Below are 19791 nucleotides of genomic sequence, written 5' to 3' on the forward strand. Positions count from 1 at the left end.
TATATCTCAGTATTGCATTCATTTTCCTAGGAGTTCTTTGATGAGAATACTGGAGAATACTTTTAATAGAGTTTGTTGAATGTACAATTTGTGTTGCCTGTCAATATTCCTCAGCGATGGTGGTTAATTTGGGAAAAAATTCTGTGTGCTTTGGGAATCTGTTAACTAATAATATTCCCGCTCATCTTCCATAGCCAGAGGTTATTATGCCACAGGACTCTAGGGTGCAAAACCTTGCTTTAGGGAACCGCAGGACAGGAAGCTGCGTGTAGGGTTATCACTCTATGTGCCCCACCTATATTCTACCTCGTTATTTTTATACAGGGAGAATTAAAGCCTAGAAAAGGAAAAGAAAGGTAATGTTCAAAGAGGAGTGCAGGCCATTGCTCTTGTCTTGGTTATAGGAATGTGGAAATTAACTTCTGAGGACATCTATAGCTACCAGCAAGCAAGACCAAAGCACGGGTCCCTGGAACAATTTCCATGATTCACTGTGGCCTAGGAAAAGCTCAGCTTAATGGGTTGCAGTACTGTCTTGGGTGTGGCTATTACTTCTTAGACCTCAATTAATAGATTGACCACCAGTTTACTGCCAGCCTTGGAACTTAAGGAACCAAGGAATTTAGTGAGATATACTATCTAAGCTCAATGATGTTTCATTTGCTTGACTCACTGACCATGACCTGGGAAAACAAACAAGCAAACAAATTCCAAAAGCATCTAAGTCTACCAAAAGAGCTCATTTGGTGTTGTAATACTGATGTTATTGTGATTGCAAATCCACTTAGAGACCACCCACTACAGCACTGGAAAAGAGTCCAATAGAGACCTCTTAAGAGTTCACCCTCAGGCTCCTGCTCTAGAAACTCCACCTTTCAGGTTCCTTGAACGAATCATGCTCTCTCTCAAATCCAGGCTTTGTGCATACTGTCCCATCTTCCTGGAACGCACTTCTCTCTCTGCCTTTCTGATCCCTCAGTTTCATCTAGTCAAATCCTGTTTTCCTTCAGCTCACAGTTCTCCGGGAATACCTCCCATGATCTCCTGGACTCAATTATACCTCCTCGCATCTAGAACTTTTCTTCCCTAACACTTGTCACACCTATAGTTATTTGTTCAGTGTTTGCCTTCCTGGATTGATTGTAAAGTCCATGAGGGCCAGAATCCATTCTGTCTTGTTCACAGATGTGAACAAGAAAATGGAAGCATGGAGTAGTCTTATTAAATTTGGGGAGAATTAAGAGAAAGTTCTCTTATACAAATAGCAAAAAGGGGGACTATCTGGGAAAGGAAGAAAAAGTGAAACCAAAACTAACATTTCAGTATATAGTAATTCCCTCTTATGCACCAGGCACTGGACCATGATATGCTTGGGAACTGCAAAGTCCAACAAGTCATGGTTCCTGCTCAATAAATTATAGTTGTCTTGTTTGAGTCAGAAAACAATAGGTTGATGAAACAAAAAGAAATTCGGATTCCTGAAATAGGAAGAGGGAAATGAGAGAAAGAAGAATTGGGGAGAAAAGACAGCCTTTGAATATTTTCAGACTTCATTGATTCATTTTACCTTCTTTACCTGCAACCCAGAATATACTCTGAATTCAAACTTGTGTTTTATAGCTGAATATGGAAAGTAAAGGCCTGTTTCTTAAGATTTATAAGGACATTTGGGGTCTTTTTGCATTGTACATTAGAGTATTCTTTCAAAAAACAGTTCAATCAACAAACATTATGGAACCCCTGCTATGGGGCCAGCACCATGCTTACCACTGCAGGCTGTAGAGTTTAAAAGAGATGCTTTATCCTGCCTTCATATCTCAGCTCTCCACATCCTTCCTAGATGCATAGCTGCTTGTGTTTGTGTATTTACCTTTTCATTTTCCCTTTAAATCAGCACTCTGTAATTGCAGTAACACATTTTGGTGCTGTGTTAGGTGAGGAAGCTGAGATAGTTGCTTACATGACTCAACGGAGCTCATGTTCTCCCAAGTTTCTTTTATTTAACATTCCATCCTCATTCTGACCACACTGCCTTGGCAGCACCACTAAGTACCAAAGATGACAATGATTAAGTCCTGTCTCCTGAATAGAAGATACATTACAGATCTGTTTTCTTACAGTAAGAAAAATAATGCTAGTCGCCATCTGAATATTAGAGACTGTAAAATTCTACAAAAAAAAAAAAAAAACACTCCTGTATTAAATTTCCACTGGCCTACCAAAAAAAGAAAAAGAAAAAGAAAGATCAAAAAATGTGTTTATCTTAGCAATTGGAGTTTTTCTTCCAGAAGCTGGCTCTGCAGAGGGGGACTGTAAAAAAACAAACAAACAAACAAAAAACCTCTCCTCCCTATGCTTTGATGGGGACACCCCATGGAGCTCAAAGTGACATGACAAAAGATAAGCGTAGGTTTTTGGAAATTCTCAAGAAGCCAGGAAAGTAGAAGTACCAAAGCAAAAAATGTAAGTTGAACAAGAATTTAAACAAATTAATGTTTACTTGGTAGATGTCAACCCTTCATCCCCCAGATGGTACAAATTCTAGAGACGTAAAAGAACTTGGGGTTGATTCAAATGGATAAAATCAGAAAGCTGGAGAGAATTCAATATGAGCTATCAGAGAAAGAAGGCACTGGGGGTAATTAGGCTTCCAGGAAAGTATTTAAAGCCTAAAAAAAAAATCAGTGATAGTTCAGCGATTTCTGTGTCCAGGGTGTGCTCCTAAGGCAGTTCCTACATGAAGTCTATAAAATGGCCCTTTTGCCCAGTATGAAGAGATGGGGTAAGAACAGATACTGAATAGAAGAATACCTTCTCCTTCTAGTCAGTTCTCTGGAATGTTGTAAACTAAGTGAGTAAAGGAAACACATAGCTTAGTTTTTTCTCCCAAGACTGACACATTTTACTAAAAATAATTTGTGCCCCTCTTAATAGTTGACCAAGTGTGTTATACTGCACTGAACAATTAAGGTAGGTGCACCTCATTAGTCCATCTGCAGAACAGTCTCTGTATCCCAAGTAATGAAAAAGAAAAAAATAACTGTCAGTAGAAAAGTGATGGTAGAATGAAGCAATCACATTACTTGGGAATTAACACCCCCCCCACACACACACAAAAATAAAGTCTATTCCATCACAGGAGCTTCTTTCTGCTTCCAAGAAAATCTGACATCTAAAAAGTCAAGTACAGTCTTGGTTAAATGCCAAAGGGAGGCAGGGGGTATTAATCAAGGAATGCCTTTTTCTTGGTTAGGATCATATCTGCCTCTCTCCAAGAAAGTCTAGAAGACTTTGGACATTGTAAAGCTGCAGTTCTCAGAGTCTAGTACCACTTTCCGTTGGATGCCTTTCTATCAAATCATCAAGGAGTACCTGGAAAACTAGACTAGATTGGCATCCCTGCTTAGGGTGTGTCAGTCAGTTCTGTTCTGCAAATGAGCCAGGATCTGGAGGCATCCTTCAGACTGGAGTGAGGAACTTGGTGGGTGGCCTAGGAGTCTGGGCTTTGTAATAGAAGGACACAGATAGAACTTCTGGGCATGAGAAGCTGCAGAGGAAGATACTCAGAGACCAGGGAAAGATGCCAGTCCACATCCAGACTACATAAACACTAAAGAGAATCAGCCCAGGTGCCAACCTAACACTATCAATAAAGAATCTTGGCTTTGTCAGAGGGAAGCCCTTATTATCTTAGGGAATATGTCACAGATACATGGAAAAGCACAGAGGGAAATACATCAAAGGTGTGGGTAACAATAAAACTCAGCAAACACATAGTGATTACAGTTGTTAAAGTACTTTCCCACAAATGATTGTGTTGAATCTTCACAACTCCAGGGATAGAAGAAAGGCAAATATTTTATTATCATTATTGCTGTGCCCACCTTCCAGGTTTATCATAAGGCTAGAAATCAGATGTTAAATGACACCTATCCTGCATGTGGCCACTCAACACATCTTGAGACCACCCCAGGGAAAAGGGGCCCGATCCTCCATCCTGCATAGAGGAGAGGGCCCATGTTCAGATCCTTTATGATCCTGGTTCCCACACAGTGAGCTCACCCACACATAACTGGGCCAGATCCCACCTCAGACCCTCAGACATCTTTGTTATGACTAATCCCACCTTTGGAATGTCTGTGGTCAATTAAATCCAATTAAGTCTTCCATTCCTATAATCCTCATATGCCAAAAGAAAGTCAGTTTACCTCCCCTGTTCTTAACCCCTTAATGCTCTGTATTTCTTCTCTTTGGCTTCTCTCCTCAAACCACTAGACCCTCTGCAATCTTCTTCCTTTATGTAAAAGAAAAAGAACCAATAAACACAGCATCTCCCCACATTATGCTGTATATTTCACCTACCATAGAACTAAGGAGAGGGATGAAAATTTATTGACTCCTTAATGCCACTTTAGAACCACCACAGTTCCATCCTGGTACCTTTGACATCTGACAATACCACTTTGTACACTTCTATATTTCTATCATCTACTGACCTCCTGGTCACATTCTTTAAGACATAACACTCCTCTTCTCCCCTCAAACTCAACTTCTGCCATTATATTCCAGAAAACTTCAGTGTCTTTGGGAGCAGTCCACCCAATACCTTCAATCTACTGTTCCTTGACCTCAAATACACAATAACTATTCTCACCTCCACTCCACTTAGACTTCCCCACACTGCCAAGGTACATCCTGAAACTTGTCATCACCCAGAATGGTTCCACACCAAAAATTTTAACTACAAACACTGCATACTCTGACCCAGCTGTCTTTCCTCCGGTGCTCTCAGGATGCTCGCTTGAACACACCTGCTCTTCAAATTCATTGAGTCCTCCAGCTCCTGGGTCTTCATTTCCTCAGAGTCCATCCACCTTCCCCCAAGCAGACTACAAGTAGTTGGCTATCTGAACTACTCGCCACCAGCACCCTCAAATCCAAATATGTCTCTTCCTGTATTGCCCTCACCTGGAAAACTCCCAACACAGGATCAATGCCATCTTGGTACCTAAAAGGCTGAGCATTCCTAAGCAAAATGTTAAACCATTCAGATTTATGTCCCAACAAACATATGGTCTCCAATCTTAAGACTACAGTACATCTCAATCTTTTCACTTGATCAACATTCCTTCCTACTCTCCTCAGTAATTATTTTAAACCTATACATCTCTGTTAAAGCCCCCTCACTCTAAGTAGGCAACATAATCTTTTTCTTCACTGAAAAAAAAATTGATGTCCAGAGAGGTAAGAGGAAAAGGAGGGAGTGTGGTGTCATAAAAGCTAATTTTTTGGAAGAATCCTCTACTCTCTCTAGAGACCATTAAATAGAGAAGTTCTCAGGGCTCACACTAAGCTCTCTTCTCTGCTCATTTTCAGAAGTGTATCTCATCTACTCCTATAGCTTCAATTATCTTTTTATGCAAAGGACTTTGAAATCTCTATTATCAGTCCAGATCACTCGCCAATATACCATTAAAGCTTTAACTCAACATTTCCACTTATATATCTAGAAAGTATCTCAAATCCTCATGTCCTAAATTGTTCTCTCTCTCTGTCTCTCTCTTTCTCTGTCTCACACACACACACAGACACACACATCGCTTCTCTTATCTCCTCCTCAGTAAAAGGCATCACCACCCATTAGTCAAGATAGAAAACTGGTAGTCATCCTTGCCTCCCCCCTCTGCCTCACCCAATTCATCAACAATTTCTACTAATATTATCTCCTGGCTTTCTCTCAAATCCAATCACTTCCCTGTTCAAATAAGGAATAACAGCCCTGTTCAAATACGGAAACTAAAGCTGAAAGAGGTTAAGACATTTCACGATACCACACAACTAGTAGGTGGCAGAGCCAACTCGTCTGCTTCCAAAGTCCATGCTAAAAATTCGACAATACTTTTAGAGGGGGCTCTCAGAGCGAAAGATATCTTCAAGAAGCACAAAGTAGACTATTCCAACTGCAGAATGGCCCAAAACCCAAGGAAAGAAGGCACGGGGGGTAATCAGCCTTCCAGGGAAGAATTTAAAGCCTCAAACAAAATCAGTCAATCAATCAAAGAACTTCTGTGTCCAGGAGGCTCTCCTGAGGCAGTTTCTACATGAAGACAATAATGGCACTTGTGCCCAGAGTGAAGAAATAGGGGTACAGATAGATGCTGGATAGAAGGAGAATATATCACAGAATGTGACCATTGATGGGGATATGTCTTGAATGAGAATAACCTTTTGCTTTTTAAACCACTGAGATTTTGAGACTGTTTTTTATCATAGCATAACCTGGTTTATCCTGACTGATTCCATCTCGTTCTGTTTTCATTCAGGCTTATGTGGTACTCTCACTATCAAATACAGAAAGAAATAAAGGTTGAAATGGCTACAAGGAATGTTCTTCCTCTGGAAAACTTTTCTAATAATTCCTTTTATCCTCTTGTTAGGTTCATGTTTCTCCCTGGTTTCTCTCTTTACACTTTTGATGTCAGTGAAGTTGTCCATTGGAGAGACTGAGAAGAGATGAATGTTAGAGGAAAAAAATTAATGAATGGCAATTTTTCAGCATTCCCCAAAGACGAAGTTACCTTGAAAATTATATAAGAATACACCATGAGGCCTATGGAAAGGTGATGTAAAGAGGTCAGTTTTTTATACTGTATCATCTTTCTAGAGCTATATCTTTATATCTTCCTGAGTGTGACAGCCAAAATATTCTTTGCACTAGAAGCTGCATCTACCTCTATTCAGTGGTTCAGAATTTTAAATTACTTTTGGTTAAAAACATGGGCTTTGGAGTCTGGCAGAAGTAGGTCCATGTCCTGAGTCTCTGCCTCTTCCCAGCTGTGTGACCTTGGGCAGATCTAAGATGAGGACAGTAACAGTATCCATCCCATAGTGTCACTGTGAGGTTTAAACCATCAGTGAATGTACAATGCTTATTGCAGTGCCTGCGGGTCTTAATAGGTGCTAATTATTAATAGTATTAGTAATACTATCATTTTCATCATTATTGTTATTTTTACTATGAAACACATACACAGGGACATGTATTTGTGTATCTAATCCATAGCAGCTGGGTCTGAAAGGCAAGAAAATGTGAACACTCTTTTAGAAGATGGGAAAAATAAATTCCAATACACATGCAAACTTAAGAATACATGGCTCTTCTGGATAACTTATGAGCTAATTTCTGGAACGGAACCAAGAGACAATCTCTGTGAAAGTAATATTTTAATTTAATATTTATTTTTATCAAGATAATTCATGTACATTTAGAGGCAAATCTTACTACCATAAAACTTATAACAAAAAACAATAGTCACTTATTTGGGGTGGGGTAGAGGTGGACTCAAAATACTTGTTATTATATGGTGAAGGTGAGAGAAAAGGCTATAACTAGAATAACATCTAGTTTGGGGGACACCTAAGCAACTCGGTGGATGGCAGGCCCATTAACTAAGATAGAGAAGACTGGTGGATGAGCAGGATTTCAGCAGAGGGGGGAAGCAAAGAATCAAGAAACCTGATATTTAGCCATCAAAAGTGAAGATGTTGGGTAGACAATTTGCTATACAGCCTAGAGGTCAGGGCATGGGTCATGGGGAAAGTTACTGATTTGGAGATTACTGGCATGTAGATGTTAAATATTTAATATTTAAATGATAGCAACTCAGGTGAAGAAAGCTAAAAAACTGATGCTGAAGCCTTTCGACATGCAGAGCTCAGGCTGAGGAAGAGCACCCAAGAAAGGTGACTGAGAAGCAATGGCTGGTAAGACTGTCAGAGTCAGGAGGATGCTGTGACTCTGGAGTAAACAGTGGTTCAGGGCTTCCCTGGTGGCGCAGTGGTTAAGTATCCACCTGCCAATGCAGGGGACACGGGTTCGAGCCCTGGTCTGGGAAGAGCCCACATGCCGCGGAGCAACTAAGCCCGTGTGCCACAACTACTGAGCCTGCGCTCTAGAGCCCGCGAGCCACAACTACTGAAGCCCGCACACCTAGAGCCCGTGCTGTGCCACAAGAGAAGCCACTGCAGTGAGAAGCCCGCGCACCACAACAAGGAGTAGCCCCCGCTCGCCGCAACTAGAGAAAAGCCCACGCTCAGCAACAAAGACCCAACACAGCCAAACATAAATAAATAAATAAATTTATATTTTTTAAAAAAAGTGGTTCAAGGAGGAGGGCGTGGACAACTGCGTGCCTGCAGCTCAGTAATCACAGTATAAACCCAGCCGCCCTTTATTTCCCTGCTCCTACCCTCAGTGGACCACTGGGCTTTTTCTATTATTGTTCTCTTGCATTAGAATGGCTCCTCACCTGCCAAAATCCTATCTATCCTTCATGACCCAGCAAGAATGCCATCACCTTGGTAATGCATTTCCTGACTCCACTAATTAAAAATGCTCTCTTCCTCCACAATATTCCATAGCCCATTGTATACTATAACTTATTCTGCCTTGTGCTGTAACTATATGTATTCTCTCTCCATCCTTCCTGTATCCCAACTGGACTATAGTCCCCCAACCCCTATAATGCAGCAGAATGCTGGGCATATACTAGGTACTCAGTAAAGATTTTTCACTGAGTCAAATCCAAAAATATAGAACTCAAGCCTGGAAAAGTTTCTTCAAAGGACAATCTCCTTTAACACTTTAGATTTCTGTTTGTCAGCATGTGTATCTTCTGCACCCAAGCCCAGAAATTATTTATGCATTTTCCTGACCCTCTATAGAAAAATAGTGGGGGGAATCATTCCCAAAAAGCAAAGTTTTTAAATGACATCATTTAAAAAAAAAACCAAAAACTACATGACCAAAAAACAGGGTAATATGAGCAAAGCTCCTGTCACATGCATTGGCTGCGTATCTCCTGAGCTAATGGCTATTTTAGAAGCCATTTAGACTAAACTTTCCCCCAGATCTCAGGTATGAAAATAACAAGTTGCAAAAGTTCCATGGATGAAACAACATTTGTGATCCCTGAACTTCACAGTAAAAAGCTAAAAAGATTGTACTAATCCAAGCCTTGGGTTAGCAGGCAGCAATTCTTCAATCTTCTTGCTTCAAATGTCATCATGTGCTTTCATCCTCTTACACTGAGGAGGAGAAGTGTGGTAGAAAGAAGTCATTGGAAAGTAGTTCTGGCTAAGAGTTGGAGGAAGAGGAGAGAGAAAAACAGGTTATCAATGGTAAATACAGTCAGAGTCAAAACTTTATAAATCAAATAGAATTTCTACAAGCTTAATGAGGGAGAATTATTTGCCAAGCTGCTATGTGCAACATGATATAAAAACAACTAGGATTTAATGTCATGAATGTTAATTTTTATGATTTCCTTTATCCCCTCCTCTTTTTTTGTATCATGTTGCAAAACAGTTCTCTTTTGAAACTAATCACTCTTTTGTGGTCAACGGCAATTTACAAATTAGACCCTCAGACTTTTGCTAAAAAATTTAGGCCTTTGCACATATTTGTAGATAGACAAATAGCCTAGTGATTAAGGGTATGCATTCTTTTTAGTTGCATATGCCAGATCTACCACATATTTGTGATCATCCAAACTGGTTGTTTTTTGTTAAAATTTCTACTTCCTGCACTTTCAGACCCACATATTCAGAGGTAGAAAATTTTCTGAGAGTGCAAGGTGATGATCCTTGCAGACGCCCAGCAGTAGACTACATAAGTGTAAATAATCAACGTAGCCCCCCTTTGCTGCTACACTAAAAAGTCCAGTAACCTCCTTTTCTTAATGGTGGCGCCAGTTCCACCACACTCTGGAAGGTATTGGTTTCCTTAAGTACAATGTGGAGCCATCAGAATAAAGGGGCAGCATGAGGGAAAATGGCAGTGTGGGACTTTGTGGTCTATAGATTTAGTTGCTCATACAAGAACCCGGGAGGGGGAAACCCCCAAAAGATTAGTCACTTCGTTTTGTGTTGCAGAACTCAATTCAGGTTAACAAAGCATTTGCCAACAAAGGAGATGGGAGAATGGCAGTATTCACTTGCTCTGGTCTGAATAAACAAATGTGGGATTTGTGGGCTGACTAATGTCCTGGGATAAACCAGGCATTCAGCCAAATTCTAGGAGTTTTGATGCAAAGACAGCATGCCCACACTTTTCTTCATGGAAAGTGCTCCATGGGAGTATTGATGTCCACAAGGGCAGCCTGGGTCTTCAACTGCCTTAAAGATTCACCCATATTCAGCCACAAGGAATTCTCAATGTTTCTGTAATTGAAAACCTAGATCAAGTGATAGAAACGGAATTCCTTCTTCTTGGAAAGTGTTAAATATGCCATTCATCTCCTTTTAGAAATGTGTTATCACTGTCCCTTTTTAAATACATCACCCTGAAAATATATAATTAGGCTGCTAAAATGTGACTCTGGTCCTATCTTTCCTTTCATTCACTCATTTCATTCACTGAGTGCCTTCTGTATGCTCCAGGCATCATGTAAGACTCTATGGATGAAACAGTGACTGAGTCAGAGCCAGTCCAGCTCTTGGGAAGCCTCCGGGCAGCCTCTGACAATTTCAAGGGCACTGGAAGAGTATTACAATCTTATAATTTTATTTTTGGTTAGAGGAAAGTGTTAAAATTTGCAGTTTTTTTAGTGGGAGAAGCAGTAAGCCCCTCTATTAAGGTCTCAGCATAAGTCTGTGGGGAAGTCAGAGAGTTTCCCTTTATTTGACCCCCAGGATCCCCCACATGCTGTGAGGACCAGAGTCATCACTTAACCCTAGGCTAAAGTAGATTTTATTACAAATGACAGCTAGTGAAATATCAAGGACTAAGTTTCACAGGTTCTTAACTAACTCAAGAAAAACTTCCCAGCAGCAGCTCATGCAATCTCCTTTAAATCTATAAGGCTGGTTTATCTACCCAGATGAGAAACATACACGGTATATGCAGGCTAAAAGTAAAATCCCTGGAATGATTCAATGTGAATATAACATAAACTAGAAGGAGAAAGTTCACTGTGATAATTGGTACAAAGGGAGCATTTTATGGGTCTCCAGAATATCTCCAACCTTCCTTGTAATGTAGGGTCTTCTTAAGTAGTATTTATCCACATTGGAGCCTTCATATTTCCCACATGAAGATGTAATCTCCATGACTTATTAACCCTCCAGAGTCCCAGGAAGAGGCTGCCAAACTGCAAATTTAGATAATTCCCTTTAAGAGGCATTATATGTAACTGCCTTTAGAAGGAAATTCGGCTACATTAGCAGAGATTTCAAGCAAGCTCTTTCACAAAAAACTGTCAAGGAGTGTTTATGAAGTCATCTAATCAGTACCAAGTTTAACATTTAGATTAGTCTCATCGACATAACTCTTTAGCAATAAAAGTATTACAAAATCAAGATCTGGAAAAGGAGCATAACCCCTGCTTAATTACTATGAGGAGGGGGGAGAAAGTTGAAAGAGAAAGCTATAGACAAATTGGAAAAGAGCTATTTCAGGTATAAAAAAATAAGGAAGGAAAACCTGAGCCTGGGATTGGGTGATAAGCAGATAGCAGGAGCCACCACAGAAACTCTGTTTGACCAGAGGCTCAGTGCTTGCCTTGAAGGAACAAGATGAAGTGCACAGCCCACAAACCAGAGGAAGCCTGCACAGGAAGCGGAGAGGAAGATAGAGGCTTATGAACTTGGGGACAGGATGAAGCCAGTCCATGTGAGGTTCAAAAAAACCAAGTAGGCAATACGAGCATCAAAGTGTTTCCTTGTGTCATTAACTCAGGACCACAACCTGATTTCAAAACACCATGGAACCACGGATGGAAAAACTGTATAAACTGGGGCCATTAAAAAAAATTTCTCTCTGCCGTATGCTTGTCAGAGACGATCACAACCCTCTGAGCACTTTGCAAGGCACGCACTGGATCTCATTGTGGTGAGCGATTTGACCGGCAGTGTCACATTTCCCAGCAAAATTAGACAAGCAGCTTGACTTGACAAGTAGCATGAAATAACATAAAACACTTCCCTAGACAGTGCCAGAGAATTAGGTGCCAAAAGCCTGAGGTGGTTATTAGAAAATGGTTACCGCCTCTGATTGTCTGACTACAGTCTCTTCATCACCAGGAAACTGCTACAGCAGAACCCAGCCAAAGCAATCACTGCTCCCTTAGGAAGCATTCACTGTTCACTGTGAGCTCTTGCTAACATTCCCGCTGTTTGCAAAGTGGCTAGATGGGGATATGACAGCAATTCCTTTTGTCAGTGAAAGAGACATTGCCCAATGGGATTTTAACTTTTAACTGGATTTCAGCCATGCTGTTTCCTTTGGTTACCTGTCAGCTGAAACTTCTTTGGTATCCAAGTTCTAGTGCATTTCGTTTCCATGGTCATCAGAGCAGTACAAAGGAAGAAAAACTGGAAAGGGGTCAGGACACCCCAGCTCTGTCCCTAATCAACTGCAAGGCGTTTAGCCTGGCCAAGTTGCTTCCCTTTTCCTTTAATCATAAAATGAGATAATATAAAACCTATCTCAGAGGGTTACAGTCATAGGAGAGAACAGATGAGCAAAATGTTATAGAAGGTATATTCATATATAATACTTAAGCGTGTGTGTGTATGTGTGTGTACATACAACTTTTTAAATGTTTTCCAGTTGCATAAAAGTGAGGTGTAGATCTGGCAAGTACCTGGATAAGAAAAGTGACACGGACAATCTGGATATTTAAGAACAAAAATGCCTCCCTTGATTCTATAGGGAAAAAATAATTGTCTAAATTGTTCAGACCATTTTTCTTCTCCAAGTCCTAGTCATGGAATCTATACAAGACTGAATTTCATGATTGCTGGCAGACAAAATATTTTGAGGAAAAAATAATACTAGCTGTTGATTATTAAATGTTTACTATATGCTGGCCAATCTGTGAAGCACTTTACAATTACTTCACTTCCTCTTCATTACAATCCCATGAAATACGTATTATTTAATAACATTATACACTATGCCTAAGTTTAGGAAAGCAATTATACTCCAATAAAGATGTTAAAAAAATACATTATGTAAAACCTTCCAACACATTATAAATTGAAATGTATTTAAACTCATAGCCCTGGATTTAAAAATCAGGAAATAAAACTGTTTCTCTTGCTGAACTCAAAAAAAAAAAAAAGAAATTTATTGTTTGAACTAATATTTAAATTCAGGTCTGTCTGACTTCAGGACCCTTGGTCTTAATCAGAGCCATTACAGCTCTGTGAAGGAAATTATGTTTCTCTTTTGCCCCAACTTTTTGCAGTTACTATTAAAAGTTGGCCTGTGTGCTCTGGCTGGTTGGAGGGGCAGTCCTTGTGCGGCCCTTTGTATAAGAGCTGACAGTTACTGGAGGCCCACATAGAGGGAGTGGTATGAGGGAAGAGTTCTAAACGGAGAGGGAAAAGGAACTTCATGGGTAAAGGACCTCTGGGACTTACACTCAGTTCTGAAAAGCTGCATTTCATGGGTAAATGCCACAGAGGTTTGTCTTTAGACAGAACAGGAAAGAGTCCCAGAAATACACCCACACTTATATGATCAATTAACCTGCAACAAAGGAGGCAAAACTACACAATGGGAAGAAAACAGCCTCTTGAATAAGTGGTGTTAGAAAAACTGGACAGTTACATGCAAAAGAATGAAACTGGACTACCTTCTCACAGCATATACAAAAATAAACTCAAAATGGATTAAAGACAAATATAAGAACTGAAACCATAAAACTCCTAGGAGAAAACATAGGCAGTACACTCTTTGGCATTTGTCTTAGCAATATTTTTTTGGATATGTCTCCTCAGGCAAAAGAAACAAAAGCAAAAATAACCAAATAGTACTACATCAAACTAAAAAGCATTTGCTCAGCAAAGGAAAGCATCAATAAAATGAAAAAGCCACCTACTGAATGGGAGAAGATATTTGCAAACAATATGTTCCACATGGGTTTAATATCCAAAATATATTTTTTTTAAAAACTCATACAACTCAATAGCAAAAAAACAAACAACCTGATTAAAATATGGGAAGGGAATCTAAATAAACATTTTTCCAAAAAAGACATACAGATGGCTAACAGACACATGAAAATATGCTCAACATCACTAATCATCAGGGAAATGCAAATCAAAACCACTATGAGATATCACCTCACACCTGTCAGAATGGCTGTTATCAAAAAGACAAAAGATAACAAGTGTTGGTGAGGATGTGGAGAAAAGGGAACCCTTGAGCACTGTTGGTAGGATTGTTAATTGTAACCACTGTGGAAAACAGTATGGAGATTCTTCAAAAAATTAAAAATAGAACTACCATATGATCCAGCAATTTCAATTCTGGGTATTTACCTAACGAAAACAAAAACACTAATTCGAAAAGATATATGCACCTCTATGTTCATTGCGGCATTATTTACAAAAGCCAAGATATGGACGCAATGTAAGTGTCCACCAATAGAAGAATGGATAAAGAAGATGTGATATACACACACACACACACACACATATATATACACCTTCATACATACATACACACACACACAGAGGAATATTACTCAGCCATAAAAAATGAAATCTTGTTATTTGCAACAACAAGGATGGATATATAAGGTATTATGGTAAGAGAAATAAGTCAGAGAAAGACAAATACCCCATGATCTCAGTTATATGTGGAATCTAAAAAACAAACAAGGCAGAGATTGGTTCAAGATGGTGGAGCAGAAAGATGTGCACTCACTCCCTCTCGCGAGAGCACCAGAATCACAACTAACTGCTGAACAATCATCGACAGGAAGACACTGGAACTCACCAAAAAAGATACCCCACACCCAAAGACAAAGGGGAAGCCACAATGAGATGGTAGGAGGGGCGCAATCACAATAAAATCAAATCCCATAACTGCTGGGTGGGTGACTCACAAACTGGAGGACACTTATACCACAGAAGTCCACCCACTGGAGTGAAGGTTCTGAGCCCCATGTCAGGCTTCCCAACCTGGGGTTCCAGCAAATGGAGGAGGAATTCCTAGAGAATCACACTTTGAAGGCTAATGGGATTTGATTGCAGGACTTTGACAGGACTGGGGGAAACAGAGACTCCACTCTTGGAGGGCACACACAAAGTACTGTGTGCATCGGGACCCAGGGTAAGGAGCAGTGACCCCATAGGAGACTGAACCAGGCCTGCTAGTGTTGGAGGGCCTCCTGCAGAGGCAGGGGGTAGCTGTAGCTCACCATAGGGACAAAGACACTGGCAGCAGAAGTTCTGGGAAGCACCCCTTGGCATGAGCCCTCCCAGAGTCCGCCATTAGCCCCACCAAAGAGCCGAGTAGGCTCCAGCGCTGGGTCACCTCAGGCCAAACAAACAACAGGGAGGGAACTCAACCACACCCATCAGCAGACAAGCGGATTACAGTTTTACTGAGCTCTGCCCACCAGAGCAACACCCAGCTCTATCCATCACCAGTCCCTCCCATCAGGAAGCTTGCACAAGCTTCTTAGATAGACTCATCCACCAGGGGGCAGACAGCAGAAACAAGAAGAACTACAATTCTGCAGGCTGTGGAAGGAAAACCACATTCAAAGAAAGATAGACAAAATGAAAAGGCAGAGGACTATGTACCAGATGAAGGAACAAGATAAAACCCCAGGAAAACAACTAAATGAAGTGGAGATAGGCAACCTTCCAGAAAAAGAATTCAGAATAATGATAGTGAAGATGATCCAGGACCTCGGAAAAAGAATGGAGGCAAAGATCGAGAAGATGCAAGAAATGTTTAGCAAAGACCTAGAAGAATTAAAGAACAAACACGTGGAAGAATTAAAGAATAAACCAACAGAGATGAAAAATACAATAACTGAAATGTAAAATACACTAGAAGGAATCAATAGCAGAATAGCTGAGGCAGAAGAATGGATAAGTGACCTGGAAGACAGAATGGTGGAATTCACTGCCGTGGAACAGAATGAAAAGAAATGAAGACAGCCTAAGAGACCTCTGGGACAATATTAAACACAACAACATTCACATTATAGGGGTCCCAGAAGGAGAAGAGAGAGACAAAGGACCCAAGAAAATATTTGAAGAGAGTATAGTCGAAAACTTCCCTAACATGGGAAAGGAAATAGCCACCCAAGTCCAGGAAGCACAGAGAGTCCCAGGCAGGATAAACCCAAGGAGAAACATGCCAAGGCACATAGTAATCAAATTGACAAAAATTAAAGACAAAGAAAAATTATTGAAAGCAACAACAAGGGAAAAATGACAAATAACATACAAGGGAACTCCCATAAGTTAACAGCTGATTTCTCAGCAGAAACTCTACAAGCCAGAAGGGAGTGGCACGATATATTTAAAGTGATGAAAGAGAAGAAACTACAACCAAGATTACTCTACCTAGCAAGGATCTCATTCAGATTCGACAGAGAAATCAGAAGCTTTACAGACAAGCAAAAGCTAAGAGAATTCAGCACCACCAAACCAGCTCTACAACAAATGCTAAAGGAACTTCTCTAAGTGGGAAACACAAGAGAAGAAAAGGACCTACAAAAACAAACCCATAACGATTAAGAAAATGGTAATAGGAACATACATATCAATAATTACCTTAAACATGAATGGATTAAATGCTCCAATCAAAAGACACAGGCTTGCTGAATGGATACAAAAACAAGACCCATCTATATGCTGTCTCCAAGAGACCCACTTCAGACCTTGGGACACATACAGACTGAAAGTGAGGGGATGGAAAAAGAGATTCCATGCAAATAGAAATCAAAAGAAAGCTGGACTGGCCATACTCATATCAGATAAAATAGATTTTAAAATAAAGAATGTTACAAGAGACAAGGAAGGACACTACATAATGATCAAGGGATAAATCCAAGAAGAAGATGCAACAATTATAAATATACATGCACCCAACATAGGAGCACCTCAATCGACAGTAACACAATAATAGTGGGGGACCTTAACACCTCACTTACACCAATGGACAGGTCATCTAGACAGAAAATTAATAAGGAAACACAAGCTTTAAAAGACACAATAGACCAGATAGATTTAATTGATATTTATAGGACATTCCATCCAAAACCAGCAGATTACACTTTCTTCTCAAGTGCACACAGAACATTCTCCAGGATAGATCACATCTTGGGTCACAAATCAAGCCTCGGTAAATTTAAGAAAATTGAAATCATATCAAGCATCTTTTCCAACAACGCTGTGAGATTAGAAATCAATTACAGGGAAAAAAACGTAAAAAACACAAACACATGGAGGCTAAACAATACGTTACTAAATAACAAAGAGATCACTGAAGAAATCAAAGAAGAAATCAAAAAATACCTAGAGACAAATTACAAAGAAAACATGATGATCCAAAACCTATGGGAGGCAGCAAAAGCAGCTCTAAGAGGGAAGTGTATAGCAATACAAGCCTACCTCAAGAAACAAGAATAATCTCAAATAAACAATCTAACCTTACACCTAAAGGAACTACAGAAAAAAGAACAAAAAAACCCAAAGTTAGTAGAAGGAAAAAAACCATAAAGATCAGAGCAGAAATAAATGAAATAGAAACAATAGCAAAGATCAATAAAACTAAAAGCTGGTTCTTTGAGAAGATAAACAACATGGATAAACCTTTAGTCAGACTCATCAAGAAAAAGAGGGAGAGTACTCAAATCAATAAAAGTAGAAATGAAAAAGGAGAAGTTACAATGGACACCACAGAAATACAAAGCATCGTAAGAGACTACTACAAGCAACTCTATGCAAATAAAATGGACAACCTGGAAGAAATGGACAAATTCTTAGCAAAGCACAACCTTCTAAGACTGAACCAGGAAGAAATAGAAAATATGAACAGACCAGTCACAAGTAATGATACTGATACTGTGATTAAAAATCTTTCAGCAAACAAGAGTCCAGGACCATATGGCTTCACAGGTGAATTCTATAAAACATTTAGAGAAGAGCTAACACCCATCCTTCTCAAACTCTTCCAAAAAATAGCAGAGGAAGGAGCACTCCCAAACTCATTCTATGAGGCCACCATCACCCTGATAACAAAACCAGACAAAGATACTACAAAAATATATATTTTTGTAGTATCAATATCAACTATCACTGATGAATATAGATGCAAAATTCCTCAACAAATTATAGCAAACAGAATCCAACAACACATTAAAAGGATCAAACACCGTGATCAAGTGGGATTTATCCCAGGGATGCAAGAATTCTTCAGTATACACAAATCAGTCAATGTGATACACCATATTAACAAATTGAAGAATAAAAACCATATGATCATCTCAATTGATGCAGAAAAAGCTTTTGACAAAATTCAACACCAATTTATGATAAAAACTCTCCAGAAAGTGGGCATAGAAGGAACCTACCTCAACATAATAAAGGCCATATACGACAAACCCACAGCAAACATCATTCTCAGTGGTAAAAAACTGAAAGCATTTCCTCTAAGATCAGGAGCAAGACAAGGATGTCCACTCTCACCACTATTATTCAACATAGTTTTGGAAGTCTTAGCCATGGCAATCAGAGAAGAAAAAGAAATAAAAGGAATACAAATTGGAAAAGAAGAAGTAAAACTGTCACTGTTTGCAGATGATATGGTAGAGAATAGAGAGAATAGAGAATCCTAAAGGTGCCACCAGAAAACTACTAGAGCTAATCAATGAATTTGGTAAAGTAGCAGGATACAAAATTAATGCACAGAAATCTCTTGCATTCCTATACACTAATGCTGAAAAATCTGAAAGAGAATGTAAGGAAACACTCCCATTTACCATTGCAACAAAGAGAATAAAATACCTAGGAATAAACCTACCTAAGGACGTAAAAGACCTGTACTCAGAAAACTATAAGAAACTGTTGAAAGAAATCAAAGATGACACAAACAGATGGAGAGATATACCATGTTCTTGGATTGGAAGAATCAACATTGTGAAAATAACTATACTACCCAAAGCAATCTACAGATTCAAGGCAATCCCTATCAAACTACCAATGGCATTTTTTACAGAACTAGAACAAAAACATCTTAAAATTTGTATGGAGACACAGAAGACCCAGAATAGCCAAAGCATTCTTGAGGGGGAAAAACGGAGCTGGAGGAATCAGACTTGCTGACTTCAGACTATACTACAAAGCTACAGTAATCAAGACAGTATGGTATTGGCACAAAAACAGAAATATAGATCAATGGAACAGGATAGAATGCCCAAAGATAAACCCATGAACCTATGGTCAACTAATCTATGACAAAGGAGGCAAGGATATACACTGGAGAAAAGAGACTCTCTTCAATAAGTGGTGCTGGGAAAACTGGACAGCTACATGTAAAAGAATGAAATTAGACCACTCCCTAACACCATACACAAAAATGAACTCAAACTGGATTAGAGACCTAAATGTAAGACCGGACACTCTAAAACTCTTAGAGGAAAACATGGGAAGAACACTCTTTGACATAAATCACAGCAAGATCTTTTTTGATCCACCTCCTAGAGTAATGGAAATAAAAACAAAAATAAACAAAATGGACCTAATGAAACTTAAAAACTTTTGCAAAGCAAAGGAAACTACAAACAAGATGAAAAGACGACCCTCAGAATGGGAGAATATTTGCAAACGAATCAACGGACAAAGGATTAATCTCCAAAATATATAAACAGCTCATGCAGCTCAATATTAAAAAAACAAACAACCCAATCGAAAAATGGGCAGAAGACCTAAATAGACATTTCTCCAAAGAAGACATACAGATGGCCAAGAAGCACATGA

General features: G+C 39.5%; 2 long non-coding RNA genes across 3 annotated transcripts in view; one reads left to right on the forward strand and one right to left on the reverse strand.

Moving 5' to 3' along the window:
• The window catches only part of LOC118896650, a 127638-nt gene that overhangs the window by 87307 nt on the left and 20540 nt on the right, over positions 1-19791 (forward strand). The window contains exon 4 of one of the 2 annotated variants that reach the window (XR_005020230.1): positions 6438-6633. The exons of the other annotated variant lie outside the window; for it this stretch is intronic. This is a non-coding gene — a long non-coding RNA (uncharacterized LOC118896650). The remainder of the gene's footprint in view (positions 1-6437; positions 6634-19791) is intronic. 2 annotated transcript variants of the gene reach the window in all.
• The window catches only part of LOC118896652, a 29593-nt gene continuing 17894 nt past the window's right edge, over positions 8093-19791 (reverse strand). The window contains exon 6 of the long non-coding RNA XR_005020234.1: positions 8093-9136. This is a non-coding gene — a long non-coding RNA (uncharacterized LOC118896652). The remainder of the gene's footprint in view (positions 9137-19791) is intronic.

Source organism: Balaenoptera musculus, chromosome 6 (assembly GCF_009873245.2).
Source record: "Balaenoptera musculus isolate JJ_BM4_2016_0621 chromosome 6, mBalMus1.pri.v3, whole genome shotgun sequence".
Lineage (NCBI taxonomy): Eukaryota > Metazoa > Chordata > Mammalia > Artiodactyla > Balaenopteridae > Balaenoptera > Balaenoptera musculus.